At 33.7% G+C, this 19,788-nt stretch overlaps 1 pseudogene; it reads left to right on the forward strand.

Moving 5' to 3' along the window:
• Positions 1-14,087: 14,087 nt before the first annotated feature.
• On the forward strand, positions 14,088-16,338 carry LOC141519169 (retinitis pigmentosa 9 protein homolog; annotated as a pseudogene).
• The last annotated feature ends 3,450 nt before the right edge of the window (positions 16,339-19,788 follow it).

Consider the following 19,788-nt stretch of genomic DNA (forward strand, 5'->3'; position numbering starts at 1 on the left):
AATAAATAAAAATAAAAATAAAAAAATATTATCTTACAATTTTACATTGTTGTTCAGTCATATCCAACTTTCAATGACCCCATTTGGGGTTTTCTTGGCAAAGATACTGGAATGGTTTGTCATTTCCTTCTCCAGCTCATTTTACAGTTGGGGGAAACTGAGGAAGGTTAAAGTGACTTGCCCTGGGTCACCCAGCTACTCAATGTCTCAGGCTAGATTTAAACTCAGAAAGATGCAACCCAGTACTCTATTTCTTGCACCATCTAGCTGCCCACCATAATGACATTATTATGGTGCTATTATATATATTGTGTATATATATATATATATATATATATATATATATAATATACATATATGTTGCTATGATATATATATATATAAAATGGTAAATAATAATTATGTTCAATATATATTTGTAACATGCATGATAACATTTATAATTGTCATATATCTCATACCATTAGAATGAAAATCAAAGAAAATGATGAATAAAATATTTTACAAACTTTAAAGTACCACATAATTGTTGGCTCTCATTCTAGGTCCACAGTGCAGTACCTTCTAGATAGCTCACATTTATGTAGTCCTTCAGGTTGACAAATGAAGTTAATCAACAATCATTTATTAAGCACCTATTATGTGACATGTACAGTGTCAGCAACCCTGAGAAGTTTTTAGTTTGTTATATCATGACTCTGACTTGAGTAGGAAAGACCATAGAACTTCTGAGTAGCCAAGAGAGGACTTAGCCAGGTGTTCCAGAATTTAATTCTATGTTTTTTCTGCTTCACCATCATGCTAATGAGATCCCGATGTTGTTTTGTGGGGAGTTTCTGTTTGGCTTCAAGAAATGACAAAGAGAATTCTAAGAAAGGGTGGAGAAAGAAACATGATATGAGTTGTTGACACATTCCGTAGGCCACAGGCAAATGTCACTACTTTGGACATGTACTCACTTGCAACCAACTCTCATGTTAATTGTAAGGATCAAAAAAGAAAACAAATCCCAGTCTGACCTTTTCCAGGTTCCCAGCATGGTAAACATTTATAATTGGCAAGTTGGCTCGAAGTTATCTGGAGACCCACCACAAAGACTATATCTGTTCCTCATATTCCTCCTTGCTAGATGATGATTAGTGTGTCTCATTCTAAACAAAGGGGAAAAATGTTCCTCAAAGAGTGTAACTCCACTAGGTTTTAATTCAGCACTTTTCTCATAATTGGTTTTTCAGAAGTGTATTGGGATTTGGGAAGAGATCTTCCAGCAATAAAAGTCACTTTAAAATAGAAGTAAAACTTCCCTAATGGTCCACCAACCACTGATACATTGGTTATACAATTCACACATATTTTTTTCATGTGGGAAAGTGTATGGCAGGGCAAAAAAATTACCAAGTTCCTATTTTCTCTTATGATTTTATTTTTTTAATCTCATTTGGAACTCTATAACCAACATGAGACAAAAGTTGAAAAAGTAGCCTGGTTCAAAGAAATACAGTAAAATAGATTTCAGTACTAACAAAATAGAGAAACTAGTAAGGGCACAAGCGAAGTTATGTCCCAAATTAGTCAGCCAGAAAGGGCCACAGAGGCCTACTTTTCCAACATGGAGGAGACTTAGAATTCCTCTATACAACGATTTAGATTTGGATCTGGAAGGCACCTAAGAGATCATCTAGTTAAAGTTCCTCATTTTACAAATGAGCAAACTAACACCCAAAGAGATTAAATTAAATTTAGGTGACAGAATTTGAATTCATACTTTTGACTCCAAAGGTAATATTCTTCTTCTTGTACCTTGCTACTTTCAATTCCCAGGACATGGGGCTAGAACTGACAATTGAGGTTAACTTACTCATCGTATTTCTACACATATGCACACACATATCCCCTTCATTTGACTGTTTTTTCAATTTATATTTTATTTTATATTTCTAATTTCATGTTATGAAAATTTTCAGCATTCTTCCACATGCATAAGCACATTTTTAAGTTAAATGATTTCCTTCCACTCTCTCTTCCCACCTCTCTCCCCTCAGCAGTGAACAGTCAAGCAAATATTGTACATACACATTTATGTTTAACATGTTTACAGATTAGTTGTTTTCAGTATGAGGAATTAGGATTAAGAGAAAACAAAGAAATAAAATGAGATAGGAAAGAAATACATTAGAGAAGTTCTTTAAAAAAAAAGGAGTGTAGCAATCATTTAGATTCTGTTGGGTTTTATTTTGCTTTGTTTTTCTTACTCTTGATGGAGATAGCATTGCCCATAGCTGGTCTTCTAAGGTTGTGTGAGCTCTCTAAACCACTGACCACTGAGAGAAACTGCCTTCATCAAGGTTGATCAACTCACAATGTTGTTAATATGCACATTGTTCTCTTGGTCCTACTCCCTTCAATCAGCCTCAGTTCTTGTAATTCATTCCTTGCTTCTCTAGAGTCTGACCATTCATTGCTTCTTATAGTACAATAGTATTCCGTAACATTCATATACCATAACTTGTTCAATCATTCCCCAGTTGTTGGTAATCCCCTCAATTTCCAGTTCTTTGCCACTGCAAAAATAACTGCTATGAAAAATTTGGGACATGTGAGAACTTACCCATTTTTATGATTTCTTCTGGATATGTGTCTAGTATTGTTATTGCTGGGTCAAAATGTTTAATGAGTTTTATTGGTCTTGAGCATAGTCCCATATTTCTCTGGATCAGTTCACAACTCCACCAACAATGCATTAATATCCCAATTCTCCCACAATCTCTCCAGCATTGATTGTTTTCCCATTTTGTCTTCATAACCAACCTGATAAGTGTGAGGTGGAACCTCATAGTTGTTTTAATTTGCATTTCTCTAATCAATAATGATTTGGAGCATTTTTCCATATGATTATAACTAGTCTTAATTTCTTCATTTGAAGAGTGTCTGTTTATATCATTTGAATATTTATCAGTTGAGAAATAATTTGTAACCTTATAAATTTTATGCAATTCTCTGTACATTTTACAAATGAGACCTTTATAAGAACCTCACATTGTAAGAATTATTTTCAGTTATGTTTTCCTTCTAATTTTAAAGCATTGGTTTTATTGGTGCAAAAACTTTTTAATTTAATACAGTCAAAATGATCCATTTTGCTACTTATCCATTTGACTAACTTTTACACTCACAGAAATTGTCCCTTCATTTGGTTAAGATGTGAACTAACACTGCTTGGTGATTTAGGTACCTCTCCATTCAAAAACGTTTAAATCAGATTGGGGTCTAAAGCCTTCTCCAAAGCTCCCCAACTAAGTATTAATATACAAGTACTCCCTACAAAAATTATTTTTAAAGAAAACTTCCTGAAATTATAGAAAATGTTGTGAAAAGTCATGCTTTTTTAAACAATGTTAAGGAGACCTCAAAAGGAAATCATAAAGAATCAAACATTACTTTGACAACCAAACAACAGCAAACTTATTTGTCTTTGCAACTCTTCCTTATTCTAGTACAACACTTCGGGAAAAAATAAGTAGTAAATAAAAGTTACATTTCACGGAAGTTCTTGGGAAACATAAAACAGATAAAATATTCTGTACAATGGAATAAACATACAAGAGTCTAGTTTACTAGTTTCTGGGTCATTATCCAAGATTTTTAATTGGTATGCTATTGAAAGAAAAAAGAAATCAGTATACTTAATTAATTTCAAGACTTGTACCTGATGTTTTTAATGGATATTTTTATAACATTTTAAAATACTTAAGCAATTAAACATTTCTTAATGAATTTATTTTTATTTCCTTCCAACAATTGATTAAATTCATATTTTCATCAATTCTTTCATCAATTTGAATTAGATCTTCTTCAATTCACTTGGGAATGTCCATGGCCTCATTAAAAGGAATAGGCTAGAAATGAAAGGGGGGAAATAATGAGCTCACATATGGTGATTTTTCTGCTATACTGCCTTGAAGTTGGGGTTAGATGAGGGGAAAAGTTTTATGTATATATATATATATATACATATACATATATATATACATATACACATATATATGTATATATATACATATATATACATATATGTATATATCATTACATATATGAATTCAATATACATATATATACAAATATGCATATATATTTGAATTCAAGTAAATGGAAAGATGAAAATAATGATTTAAATGGTTTGAAATATATTTGGTTCCTTCTTAACCTTTCAAGCCTTTCCTGTATCCTTTATTAATTAATTTATTGATTGATTGATTGATTGATTGATTAGGTTTTTGCTATGCAATGGGGTTAAGTGGCTTGCCCAAAGCTACACAGCTAGGTAATTATTAAGTGTCTGAGACAGGATTTGAACCCAAGTACTCCTGACTCCAGGGCCTGTGCTTTATCCACTGTGCCGCCCCTAAACTTTTCAATTAGAAATTTGCCCTTCATTCTCAAAGTCCATGAATCAAGGAGATGATGCCAATATCAACCCCTTTAGCAACACAAATCAGAAATTTCTCTTCAACTTATACTTTTTAAAGTTGTTTTGAGCATGAAGATATTAAGTGACTGTTCCAAAGTCACATCACCACTGTATTCGAGTTAGAATTTAAGCCTTTGTCCCCTTAAGGATACTTCCCTGTCCACCATACCATGTTACCTCTCTTTTATTATTAAAAATTATGGACATTTACATAGTTCTTTAAGACTTACAGAGATTTAGAGACATCTCCAGTGAGTTTGCAGATATTGCAAACTCCATTTTTACATGAAAAAGCTGAAGTAAGAAACTTGCCCAGGGCCATACATTTAGTAAATCTGAATTTGAATTCAGAACTTTCTCTCTCTTGGTTCAGCATTCAGTCACAATCCTATTCTGCCTGATCTATCTTATTCTTGTTTTGATCTTAAATAATAACAGTTAATAATAATTGGCCTTTACATAGTGCTTTAAAGAATAACAGAACCAACCTGTGGACAACTGGTATGGGAAAAAATATAATAGAACTCAGCATTGTGGAGACTGGTTTTACACCCCACCACCTTTCTCCTCCCCTTCACAATCTTCCTTTTTCTGTCTACATGCAAAATGGTAAGAGAAACATTCTTAATTAATAGTTTGAAATAAAATGATCTACATTAGCTATATCAACCAATCTTTTATCATTAAATTCATGTCATTCTAAACATACAGAATTTGAAACTAGAGGATTTCTTCTGCTGATCAGCTGCATGTTCTTGAATAAATTACAATTTTTTTGTTTCCTTATTAAAATTTAGGGGCTTGTCTAGAAATCCTCTAGGGTCCCTCCCAGTAACTTATTTATGAATTTTTATCTTAAATGTCATAATAATAGGTAATAAGAGTTAGTATCTATATCTTGCCAATCACTTAGCAAAATTTTTTTTCATTTATCTTCCCAATATCCCTGTGTTGCAGGTGCAATTTTTACATCTATTTAACATATGAGGGAAATGAAGCAGATAACTTCTGGAGCAACAAAACTGGCAGTACTAATTTCTTATGCTAAGACATTAGAATCACGGGGTTATCAAGTTAGAGATGAACTTTAAGATTATCTACTCCAACTTCCTGATTTTACAGATGATGAAACTGTGACCCAGAGAGATAATATTATGACTTGTCAACATTAATAAAGGAAATAGCAGTGTCGCAATTCAAAACTTAATTCCTCCAGTTCCCAATCAGGCCTTTTTTCCATTTTACCATTTAATAAAAGAGTAAATTTAGATTCTGAATGTCTAGTCATTCATTTTTCTAATTTGAAATTCAATAAATAATTATGATATAATGGACACACAATTTCATTGATGTCATGTACTCTCTCCATTTGTAAAGATTACCAATTCATATATCACAGTGCACACTTAAGCTATAGTCTCTTATTCATCATATGCATAGCCTTTATATCATTTCTCAAAGGAAAATAATTTGAGATAGAATATTTGGATCTATTATGCCCTCTTTACTACATCATTCAAAATTTTGATATGTAAGTAACCATGTTATTCCAGAATTCATATCACTATCATCATTATATTATATTATAACATACTCTTCAAAATACTATTCATGCAAAGTAATTTCCACTTTATCTGGATTCTACATTGTAAAGAATACTAGACATGGAGTCAAATGTTATCATTGGGAAGACTGAAAAAGTAAGAAGAGGACAGAATGTGAAAATCATGAAAATTCAGACAGAGGAATTATGTTTGTTCCTAGAAGTAATAAATAGTTATTAGACTTTAAATGAGTTGGTAGTGACATTGTCAGATCTGTGCTTAAGATAATTACTTTGCAGAATATGTGGAGAATGGCTTGAAGCTTGGAGACAAATAAAGAAGTTGCTAAAAATGTCAGACTAGTCTCTTCAGTGTCCCAACAACATATCATCATCATTCCACCATGTGTCTTCATTCATAACATTCTCCTGGGCTAGAATGCCCTCTCTTATCTCCAAGACCTACCTCAGTTTCCAACCCTACCCCCCCACCATACAACATTCTCAACTCACCTGGCTACCTTTGTTCTCTCTCATGACTGAACTCTTATTAAACTATAAATTAAACCACACAATTAAACAATTGATTATTTATTTTAGATCATTTTAAAATGATCTAATATATATCACATATCCCCAAGATTCTATATTCTATGCACACAGATCAAGTCTTTTCCTTCAGTTGTGCCTAGAGCAAAGCAAAGCTGGTCTAAGTGCTAATGCTTGATAAGTATTGAATCAGGAATAATTTCTTTAACTGTAAGGAAACTATCAATGCATTTTCCATCCTAATGAATAGCCATAAATATTTTTTTAAAGGAAAATGGGGTTAGGTGATTTTCCCAAGGACACACAGGTAAGTAATTATTAAGTGTCTGAAGCCAGATTTGAACTCAGCTACTCCTGACTCCAGGGCTGGTACACTGCACCATCTAGCCACCCCTCACTAAGAATTTAAAATGGAAACTAAGCTAGCATTAAAACTTGTTCAGGTAATTTTATATCAGTTAACCTTGTATTTATTGCTTCAGAGTTGTTGCATGAATTACATTTCCTTTCTTTTTTTAATCAAATGGGATTTTCTGGTTAATGCTGTATAATCACAATGGTGAAAAGCTTTCAAAACCCATTTTAAGATGTGCCAAATGTCAATGTGATTATAGGTCTCTATAAGGAGTTGAAGTTCCAGGAAATTAGAAGCAAAGAGGAATAATCAGTTATAAAACACTAATGGATATGTTTGTTCTGACTATGTATAGCTTCAAACTCTCTTACAAGTGAAAACTTCCTGAGAGCCTAGGAAGAGGGTGAATGGCAGGGAGTATAGGAAGGCAGACATTAGGAAACAATTTATGCAAGAGAAATTTCCCAGGGGGGGAAATTATAAACTTATAGATAGAACCAATATGAAAAAAAATAATAAATCTCAAGTGGAAATTCTGGAATTTTAGTGCAGATAACTTATAGGGGAAATTGTCACACTAAACAAATAAATGCAGGGAAGCCTTGATTACAAATTGTCTGGAAATGAAGGTTCATTATAAGAAAGTTAATTGTGGAAGATGGTGGAATAGGTCAGAAAATTCCAAGCTCTCCATATTTCCCCCACAAAAAAGACAAAAAAGCACCTCAGGTGAACAATGAGAAGCAAAAATAAACATAAATAGGAGCACAATAGTGGTTCTCCAGGGAAAACCAGGGAAGATAAGAAGAAAGATCCTAGTACCTCCGGGAACTGAGGTTCTGCAGAGTTTAGCGTAAACACCTCCACCTAGCTCCACTGAAAGAACAAGCAGGGAACCCTAGTGGCTACTGATTTAGAGGAAGTCTCAGTCTCACCTGTGGGATTTCTCACCTCCTTGACCTTGATTAAGTTGGTATGTGAGCAGGAAAGAGGGAGGAATCCTTTGCTGTTAAGGGAATCTGAGCTCAGCAGTAATGATGAGACAATTCTTTTGGAAGCAATGGCACAGGGATGCTGCTGACTATGGACACCTACAGGAGAATGGATTTCTAAAACTCAATTCCATATCAGAAGAAAGAATTGAAGCCTATAGGCATTACAGGGTTCTCAGGGAATAAGATCATGTCATTTCTAGCACAATATTCTTAGGGGTCCCAGTTGTGGCTTGGTAGAAGAAAGGAATGCAGAGACTTGGTCCAGGATATAGTTCAAAAAATAACAGTAAGAAGGACCTGAGGCCAGAGACATCATCCACCACCATCCCAGGACTTGAAGAGAATATAACAACAAGTTGATAAAAAGTTTAAAAAATAATCAGTGAAAGGAGAAATAACCCAACTATAGATAGTTACTATGGGTATAGAGAAGATCAAAGTTCTTCAGAGGAAGATGCTGAAGCAAAAAAAATCTTCTCCTACCCCAAAGACAAACATCAAATTGATACCTGTTCAAAAAGAATTCATGGGAAAATACAAAAATAATTTGAAAAATAATATGCATTTTAAATAAACTTTAAAAATCATCTAAGAGTTATTAAGGAAATTTTTTTTTAAATGACAATCTAAGACAAACCAGAACATTATGAAAAGAAAGTCAACCAACAAGAAAAGGGACACCAGAATCTAAAAAGAAGAAAATGACTCCTGGGAAAGTAGAATTGGACAAAGGGAATTCAGTAAAGTTACAAGAGATCAAGAAATATAAAGGCAAAATATAAAGAATGAAAAAAGAAGAAAATGTAAAACACCTCATAAGAAAAATAACACATCTAGAGAACAGATTAAAGAAAGAAAACATAAGAATAATCAAATTACCTGAAAGTGACAATCAAAAAAAATTTTTTTTTCTTTGCAAGGCAACGGGGTTAAGTGACTTGCCCAAGTTCCCATAGTTAGTATGTATTAAGTGTCTGAAGTTGAATTTGAACTCATATCATCTTGATTCGTATCCTCTTTCTACTGCACCATCTAGGTGCTCCCCCCCCAAATATCTTGAAATAGTAATATAATAAATAATTTTTAAAGTTGTACTAAAGTATTAGAATGAGGGGAAAAGTAGAAACAGAAAAAAATATCACAAATCGCCATCTGAAAGAGATCTCAGGAGGAAAATCCAAGATTATTATGGTCAAATTCTAGAACTCCAGGTAAAGGAGGAATTAAGAGCAATAACCGCAACAACAACAACAACAACAACAACAAAAGCAATTAGCAGAATCACATTTACAATTACTCAAGTCTAGCAGCAGTTAAACAAAAAGATTGCAGGTCTTGGAACAGTCCATATCAAGGAGCTAAAAATTGGGGCTCTAGAGGAATAAAAACATGCCCAAAAATGTTAAGAATAGGTAATGTGAACACTCACTGAATTGACAGACTTTGAGGATTTTATTGCACAAAGATGTGAACTTAATACAAAATTTGATATATAAGATCTAAGGGAAATGTGAGGCAAATATCAAAGTGACATACTATTTATATGAAGGTAATGTAAACCATATATCTAAGAGTTATTAGTAATTGCATAGTTCAAAGGAAAGATTGGGTAGAGTTGAGTAAAAAATAAAAAAAGACTAATCATCTTACAGAAATTATGCACAAGAGAAAGAACTAATACTGAGGAATTAGATGGGGAAGGAGAGTTAGTAGTTCTAGAAAACCACTCTCATTGGGAATGGGTTAAAGAGGGAACTATTGTGTGTCTGTGTGTGGGGAAGAAGAGACAGAGAGAGAGATCTAGAAGGGTATAAAAATCTAAGTTCAGAAAAAATTAAGAGGCTAAGGAGATAGAGATGGTACTGGATTAGAGGTTGAGGGAATAGGAGAAGAAAGTAAGTAGATAAAGATAAGAATCTGTAGATTAATGGAAAAAGAAGGGATAAAGGGTAAGGGAGGGATTCTTGGAGGCAGTAGAAAATCTTATAAAAGTGGGAGATGCAAACAAAATGAGGATCAGGAATAGTAGCAATAATCATGATCTCAGATAAAGTTAAATCTAAAACAGATTTATTTTCAAAAAAGCGATAGTGAAACAACTCTGCATGTCACCACTATTAATTTTAGACTATTTAAAATAACTAGGCAATATAACATAGAAATATTGCTGTGGTAGAGAAAATGATAAGCTGATAGTTTTAGAAAAATAGAGAGACATGGACTTAAGATAGATGATGCTATCTATGCTCAGAGAAACAGAGGATAAGTGGAAACAAACATAGTACAATACAATTATATATATATATATGTGTATATATATATATATATATATTATATGTATATGTGTACATATGTATAGATGTGTTGGGGAGCTGCCTAGACCACTGGTAGGTTCAATGATTTCCCAAGGGTCACATGGTCTTAATGTTTGTGTTAAAAAGCAAGAGTTGAACCCAGTTCTTGACTTCAAAGCTACTTCTCTGAAATAATAAATAAAAATCTTGTATAGTTGGATAAAATCACACATAAAGACAAATAGATTTGAGTCACTAATGGGATAAATAAAGTTCTTAAATAAATCTAGATCTCCTGACTTCTGTCTTTGTGTCCTTTGTCCATAATCTCTGAGAGTCTTCCCTACACAGAATGATCTTTCCACCCGGGTTAAAGAAGCTTTGTCTCATTTCTTACCTAGCCTTGGATTAGCTGGGTGGCAGAGTAGATTGAACACTCACCCTGGAATCAGAAGGACCTGAATTCTAATGTGACACTTATTAATCATATCATTTAAGCCTGATTGCCTCTTATCCATGGTCATCTCCAGTTATCCTGATTTCATATCTTGTCACTGGACCCAGATGACTCCAGAGGAGAAAGTGAGGCTGGTGACTTAGCACAGCACCCCCTCACTTAAATCCAGTGTATGTCATGGTATCATGGCCATCATCACATGGATATAAGGATATCTGAAAATATATGTGTAAAAGTATCTATATCTATGTATGTGTTTGTGTATATATAAAATGTATATATAGAAGTATATGTGTGTATGTGTGCATATATACATGCATGTATATATGTGTATATTTTTAGATATCATAGTTTAATCGCTGACTTCCTAGGGAAGGGAGAAAGGAGAAAACTCAAGTAAAAAAAGTAGAACAGAAAACAAAAGAAAACATGCAAGGAAGGAAAGAAAAGATGGACAATTTTGATCATACTGTGCAATATTTATTATATAGGCTTTCTTAAAATGGAAATTTATTGCTTCTTATTTTGAATAATTTCTTATGTTATGCTGTACACATGACTATTTTCTTTTTTATTTTGCAATTAAATTTAAATTTAAAAAGTAAGAAAAAAATTTAATTCTCAAATTGCAGATCTTATTGTTTAAAAGATTTTCTGCTATGCCATAAGAAATTTTCACAGCTTATAGTTTTCTGTTACAATTGAAATCATATAGAACAAACACATGATTGAAGTGTAAAATTAACAATATTTACACTTGGTGTCTGAAGTTTTCCATTTTTCTGCTTCTCTCAGTCTTCCCCTCTCCAAGTAATTGAGTCTTCTGCTCTCTACTGCCTTTTACATTATCAAATTATCTGTAATTTATACTGAATTGAATCTCATTCACATTAGTTTGTAACATGTTATCTCTATATTTATATTTAGATGTTGTGACTTTTGTTTCTAATTATTGAATGAATGGTTGTGTCCTCTGTTATAGGAATTTCATTCCTGAAAAGAATTTTTGGGAAAATGGGAATTCTGAAATCACATTAGATCTCTTTCTCAAATGTCCCTGAAGGTTAGCATGATTTTTAGTCCTTTTAGGGTACCTAGAGGACCATTAAGATTATGCCAGGATTCTGTGGAAATGCAGTTGATGAACATCAATAGCCATAATATGTCAGCAGTGAAGTTTATAAGCTCCCTTTTCACTCAGTTTTGAGGACCTAATATCTATCTTACCATATCCAGGAGATCTCTTCTAATTGAATTGTCCTGTCATTTTTCTACATAATGACAGAAGACTTACTGTTTCCTGGCTAACATTTGGCATTTTGGATCACATTTGACATTATTTTAATGAATATTTAATATTATTCTCTATCATAATATTCATTTTTCAATTTTATTAATGTCTTGTATTTCTAACTAAGAAACTATATAAAATAAATTCCTTCTAAAACAGGGGTTCTTAATCTGTGATCCATAGATAATTTTTAGGTATATGTAAATCTGGAACTTTTAATATTTGAATAACTGCATTTCTATATAATATTTCATTTGTAATCCTTATGTATTTTAGTTTATGTATTTAAAAACATTATTCTGAGAAGGGATCTACAGACTTCACCAGACTGTCAGAAAGATCCATGAAGTTAGTGCAAATCTATCCGAAAAAGTTTAGATGCTAATTTACTTTGCATTTTAATTTCATTTGCAATTTAAAATTCCTTGCTTTGTGACATTCAGATAATGTATCCAGCATTCATCTGAAATCATCTTGCAAAGAAAAATCCATTGCATTCTGAGAAAAATCCATTTGTTAGGAATTTTTTTTCTTTATATAAAACATAAATCAACTAGTCTGTTATTTCCTTCCATTTACTGTTCACAGTATTGACTTTTTATTTTGAGCCTGAAAAGGCAATCTCCATAGCTTTATATAAATCCCAACAACTAACCCATGTTTTAAGACCTCCAATGAGAGGCAGTTCATCATTTATTGTATCACCTCTTTCTACTTTTGGACATCTTTAATGATTAGGGATTTTCTATTGTTATCAAGCTTCAATTTGCCTCTTTTTTTTGCATTTTCTATCCATTGATTCTATTTCTGCCGCCTGAGGTCAAACAGACTAAGTCCAATTTCACTTCACTCTCAAATATTTGGAAGATAATGATGAAGTCTTGCCTAACTCTCCTCTTCTCAATTCACTGAACTGATCCTCATGTGACATCGACACAAGAACCTTCACCATTCCAGATGTCCTTTTAATTCTCTCCAGTTCATCAATGTCCTTTGTATTTTACCATGCCCAGAATGGAACACACAATTCCAGACATTCTCTGAGCAAAGCAGAGTGCAGAGGGACTATCATCTCCTTATTCCTGGAAGTTATACATCTTTGGAAGCAGCCAGATATTGCATTATTATTTTCCTTTTTGGCTGCCACATTATAGAGCTCATTCTCTAAGCTTCCTCTGCAGCCTCTATTTGAAGCTATGATTTCATCTGGATAGAGAGTTCCCATGTGAAGAAACTGCTATTCCCACCACAAATGCAGATCAGAGATCATTCTACAACTTATCATCTTAGCAATTTTGAGAGTCAATGGCATTCCTCCTCCTATCTTTTCACTGACTTTAAATAGCAAACTCACTGGGATTTTTGTACTGTCAATTTCTGGTATAAGAATATTTGTACTTGGAAAAGAACAAAATATATTGACAAAGTTGTCTTTTCTGTCTTGATAGTAGTTATCTTCCTAACTCAAGCATCAATCCTAAGCCTCCTTGAATCTTCCTCTTTTCTCCAATGTAGATAAAGGAAAGTAAAATTGAAATAATGTATTTTAGAACAATATAAAGATAGCTATGAAAACCTACATGTCTCTAAACATTTTTTCCACCTCATTTTCCATGACTTAGTCTGAATGAATACATGTAGAGGTTTCAGTTTAACAGATTCTTGGGAAGCCAGCATTCCTGAAAAACAAAAAATCAGAAGAGTCAAAGAAGAGCTATTTGCTATCAGAATAAGTAGCCTGTCTAATTAAAAAGGTATGCTCATAGGGAAATAAATTACTGAGCACCAATATAGAATATCCTTGAAAGCTATGATGGCTTGGTTTTTGTATCTCTAACATCTCACCTAGTGCTCGACTCTTTTAAATTTTTGGACCAGATCTTTTATTTCTCAGATTTATGGAAAGCACAGATGAGAAATTTTCTCTACCAACACAAGTCGGTCCCAACTCCTCAATCTGGAGTCTTAAAATGGTGTCTGGAGAGTTTATATAACTTGAATAGAGTCACACAGAATGTATTTGATAAAGGCAATACTTGACCCAGGTCTTCTTTATTCTAAGGTGATTCCTCCTCCCAGGGTTCTATGCCACCTTTTTTGCCTACCAGGTACTTAATACGCATTAAATTATAATAATGTTGGAGGAAACAGCTTCTAAAACGATTTTATTGGCTTTTAGATTGAGATGGAAAGCAGATGTTGGGGAAGAACATGACTTTAAGACTAGAAGTGTAGGTGGGAATCAGGTTCTTCATTGTGTAAATGCCAGTTTGAACATTTTGTATTTTTTCTTAGAATAAAGGGAATCAGAATTTCGCTTGTTTTTGTTGTTGTTGATTTTTATGGGGAGGGGCAAATGGGATAACAAGGTCAAACCTATGGTTGAGTAATAGAAATTTAACAAACATGTGAAGAAAGGACTGAAAGGAAACCAATTTTTGTAGATCTGAATTATGGTAGGGGCTGCATGAGTGGATTAAACAGATAGAAGGACGTGTATTGTAGAAGTAGAATCAATAAGAAGCCTCAGCAACTGACTGAATGTGGACAATCAGAATCAAGCAAAGAATCCAAGATGAGGTAGCTAGATTCCCAGAAGAATGTTTGTGACCTCAGAAGAAATGAGGAAATTTGTGGGAAAGTGAGGTTTGAGAGAGACATTTAATGAGTTCCAGAAGTAAGGTACTTTCTAGCTCCAAGATTTTCTTAAGAGTTAGAACAAGATAGAAATTAGTTGCTTGTACAGGCTATCAACTCTAGCCTAAGATAGATAAAGATTTTTTTGTAATAAGTAATGGCACAAAGCACTTAAAAAAACTAGTTAATATTGCTAGAAATTTGCTTCCTTTAATGTTTTGGATTAAATTATCATTTATTTTAGTCAAACACTTATTTTATAAAGAATTATTGTTAAAAAAGAATTATTGTTTATTAAAAGCAATTACTTCAGCATATGATTTTTTCTGAAGTCTCAGAACCAGTGGAAGACCTATATTTACAGGATTTGTGCCATCTAACAAAACAAACCAGCAACACTTGAATAATGGAAACTATCCCCCAAACTTTAGACACAAAATACCTAGTGTACTAAACATTTAATTCCTAGCTAATGTAATCAGCTTCAAAGATGTTAAATGTAACATCTTGTCCACCCTTTGCTCTCACTTTTGGCAGGGTAGCATTACAGTTATGTCTATATTTAATAACCAATAGGCTATGGTCAAGGTCAATTTAATTCAACAAATATTGATCCCACATATTTGGCTAAATTAAGTTATTTATAGATTAAGGATATTTCTCACTATTTTAAGCCATGGACAGTTGCACTAATCATACAAATATGTATGCTCTTTCTAGGGAAAGTATTTAAATTGCTTTTAGAAACACATAATTCATTACATTTCAGTATTACTTCTGGATTTATAGAAACTACTTAACAGTATAGGAAAATCATATTCTCTGAAAAAATCAAAATGGTGGGTAAACCAAAGGATGATGGAGATCCATGGAAAACTATGAGATCATTAATCTCAAATAGAAGAAATTTCAGAGATCTTCAACCTAACCTCATTTTACAGATAAGGAAAGTGAGGCCAAGGCATGAAAAGTGCCTTGGTCAAAATAACAAAGGCATTTAATATTAGAAGTAGAATTTGACACCCCCCCCCCCAAGCAGGCTGGGGAGGCAGCCGAGCTGGACCAGGAGCAGAAGTGGCTCCTGTGAGACACCCAGCTAGCAGCAGCAGCTGCAGCACCATTCATGAAAAACCTCCTCCTGTACATACCAAGGAAGATGAGACCAATCCAGAAGGCTGTATACCAGATGTACCAGGCAATGAACAGATAATTTCTGGTGCATGCATCAACTAAAGGACTTTGGATACCCATGGGGAAAGAAGTCAAGGTTATTGGTGGCAATGCTGGCTCTGTAAATGGTATGACACAGAACAGGGGACAAAGAATGCCCATTCTTTATCAAGGGCAATCAGAAATTAGAACAATTCAGAATACTGAAGCAGAAGTCAGAGCCAGTGGCCCCCTGGGCTGCATCCAGAGTCAGGGAATGGCTGTGAGCCTTCTCTAGGATGAGTGTTCCACACTACTGAACTGGCTGGAGAAGCACAAATGGCTCCTCCTGCACCCTAGCACATGAAGATCCTACATCAGATATCATAAGGAAGAATAAACGCTATGCAAAGGACGTGAGGATACAACAGTTAAATAAGCTCCTGGAGGATTCTACCTCAGAGGAAGGTGGCACTACTTCCAGCTCATCAGAATGTAAGAAGTATAAGAGGAAGAAGAAGAAACATAAAAAGAAGGAAAAGGAAAAGAAAAAGAAAAAAGCACAAATCTAAGTCAAATGAAAGTTCAGACTCTGACTAAAAAAGTAATTTTTTTTAAGCCACCTCCTTACACCAGAATCATGGTGAATGTCAGAATTTCTGAAGGAGGAATTGTCACAAGGTCTCAGTTGACAGAAAAAGGAACCAAGAAATAGGTCTAGTTAGCTTATCTTCTGAGGCATTTGTTCTTGGAGCCAACAAAGACACATTCAACACAATGTTGAGTTGCTTTTATACTACACTGCAGGATTCTCATTGCCATCTTCCCTGTTTACTGTAGTTTTTGATAAGTTTTTTGAAGAAAATCAAGCATAAGATATGGAGATATTTTAGAATTTCCAAGAGATCTCCCCCATGAAAGCAGAAGGTTAGTGCAGCTGCCTCCGGGAGCACTATCAAATGTTGAATGAGAAACCTCAGTTATCAGACTTAAAAGTGAACTGCAGACAGGAAACTTGGTTGCAATAGAATGTTGGCACATGAAAAGAGGAGGCAACTTTATGAACTATTTCATCTCCATTGTAATCATTTTATTTTGGAATTTGACACAGCACCAGAGTAACTGCTTTATGAAGATATTTTGGAATTTTTTCTAGTCAGCAAAAAAAATCCTCTCTCTTCCTCCCATTACAACCTACCCACCAAAACAGAACAAAAGAAAAATAAAACTCATTAAAAACACATAAAGTAGAATTTGAATCCAGATTCTATGACTCAAAAGTTAGCATTATTTCTACCATACTGTGCTTTCTTTTTACCTCTGTAGTGCTTAATATTAATATGCAGCATATTACTAATACTAACATGAATACATACAAGAAATATCATCTGGAAACTTACAGGTTGAACAAAAGAGGCAGGCAAAAGGAGAGGTAACAGATGGGCAGCTTGATTGCTGCACTGGCATCTACAAAATATTTTTGTTGTTCAGTCTTTTCATGATTCCATTTGGGATTTTCTTAGCAAAGATACTGGAGTGGTTGCCATTTCATTCTCAGATGCTTTTGAAGATGAGGAAACTGAGGCAAGCAGGATTAAGCAATTTTGCCCAGGGTCACACAGTTTGTGTCTAAGGCCACATTTGAACTTAGGTCTTCCTGATTTTGGGCCCTGTACTTTATCCACCATATCACAAAATATTTTTCCAAAATAATAATTATAAAAGAAATTTATCATCTATGGAGTATTTATAGGAAGATGAACATGAAAATAAAAAAAAATAAGGAGCTATCAATGATCTGGGTTCTACATAGAGGAAGGAAATATATGTCAGTAAGATCACTCTTTCATTATATATACCTACATTGTTATGTAATTGCTTCTGTAATTAGAATCCCATTCCTGTGCAGTTAGGTGGCACAGTGGATAGAGCACTGGACCTGGAGTCAGGAGGACCTGAATTCAAATATGACCTCAGACACATAATAACTGCCTAACTGTGAGACCAAGCTTGGCCAGTCACTTAACCCATTGCTCTGAATAAAAAAATTTAAAATTAAAAAAAGAATGCCATTCCTTGTCTCATCCAAGGGAAAATAAGAAAATATAACGTGGTAGATAGGGTTCCCATTACTTAATTACTATCGCATTACTATCTACCCTGGTAGATTGGGTTCCCATTACTTAAAATAAATAAGAATAATTGAACCCAACATGTCAAACACACACACACACACACACACAAAGTTCTCTCAGAGACAATTCTTTCCCCTTGCCAAACTTGCAGTATTTGTGTTCTTGAGATCTAGGAAACTCTGAGACATACCTGATGCAGGCATGACTAATAGAACCACTTAAACCTTGTACATCGTTCCCACATCCTGGTTTAGATAATATATTTTGAGTCAACTGCTTGTAGCCTGTCCCTACTCTTACTAAGAAGTTGATTATAAGACACCCATCTTTTGGATTCTCTCTCTTTTTGTAGCACTGGTGACAGGATGACAATAGGTTTCAATCTTGAAGAACTGAATCTAGAGGTTGACTAAGCTAAATGTTTCTTAATTTTATAATATTTGCATTAATCTAATTAAAGTTTATGTTTAACTATGACCCTGAGACTGAGTGATTTGTGAACAAACATCAGGGTCTAAGAAAAAATTGGGATTCTTCAGTGAGAAGGGCATAGGAATAAATTAGAATAAAGTGAGAATAATCACATCTTCACTTCATGTTCCAGTTATCATGGATGATCTAAGGAAAAGTTAGAAAATGAAAGAAAAATAACTATGATACAGAATACAGATTGGCAAACAAATCAACTAATGTTTATTGAGCCCCTGTTTTGTACAAGACACTAGTGAGATGTAAACCAGTACATAAGACTCTCCCTGTCCTATAGGATTATATAATCTAGTTGGGGGGAGGAGAAAGTGGGAATTCTTCAATTCAATCTAGTACATTCAAGGAAATTTGACTTATCCTGACAATCATAAAATAGAAGATCAAATTAGCTACAGAACTTGGGTGATGAAATGTGAAAAAAAAATTTGAGAACTATCAGCACTATTCTCTATATTAAATTATTTGATTGAAACTACAGGAAACAAATGATAGCAAAAAAAGGCTTACTACCAGAGCATCTTAAAAAAAAAAAGAAAAAACATTTCTGCATGAAAGTTACTTAAAGTTTATAATGCTTATATGGTTAGTAGGTGGTGAGGTTTAGATTCTCCCATTCTGTGTATGATCTTCCCAAACACAGAAAGATTGTTCTCAGTATGTTATCTGAGATGGCACATGCTATTTGTTACACCGCATATGAAATAAAAAATAGGGGCAGTTAGATTGCACAGTGAATAAGAGTGCTGGGTAGAATCAAGAAGACTCAGCTCTCTAAGTTCAAAATCAGTCTCTCATGCTTACTAGCTATAGCATATGATCCTGAGCAAATCATTTAACCCTTCTTGCTTCAGTTTCTTTATATGCCAAATGAGCCAGAGAAGGGAATGCCTAGATACCTTAGTAGCTATGCTAAGAACACCTCAGATGGGATAATGAAGAGTTGGACACAACTTAAATTACTGAATAATAACAAAAAATATGAAAAATCATCTCCACTAGACAGTCTGGAGACCATAAAGAGATTTTGTAGAAACACAAGGTGTTTTCAGCTAATGGAGATGTTTTATCTTTAGAGAATCTTCTCAAGTAAATCAATATTTATTAGAATTTCAATTTAGCTAGTCTGGCTATTTTTGAATTTTTGAATTTAGGTCTTTATTACAATCTAATTGTTTTCAAGTAATCAGGAAAATATCTGGAGACAAATCAATAATGAAACTAAGATGGCAGTCATGTCTAAAACACAAGGGAATGTTAAGGTTGAATCAATTTTAGATGATTAAAGACACAATAGTATATTTCAATAATTATTGTCTTGAAATTCATTACTTACCAAATTTTCAAACTTCATAGTCTTTCCATTCTATTCCTATATTTATTTATTTCCATCTTATAAGTCTTGAGCTAGATTATTCTTATCATTCCA

The sequence above is a fragment of the Macrotis lagotis genome, chromosome 3 (genome assembly GCF_037893015.1).
Source record: "Macrotis lagotis isolate mMagLag1 chromosome 3, bilby.v1.9.chrom.fasta, whole genome shotgun sequence".
In the NCBI taxonomy this organism is placed as follows: Eukaryota; Metazoa; Chordata; class Mammalia; order Peramelemorphia; family Peramelidae; genus Macrotis; species Macrotis lagotis.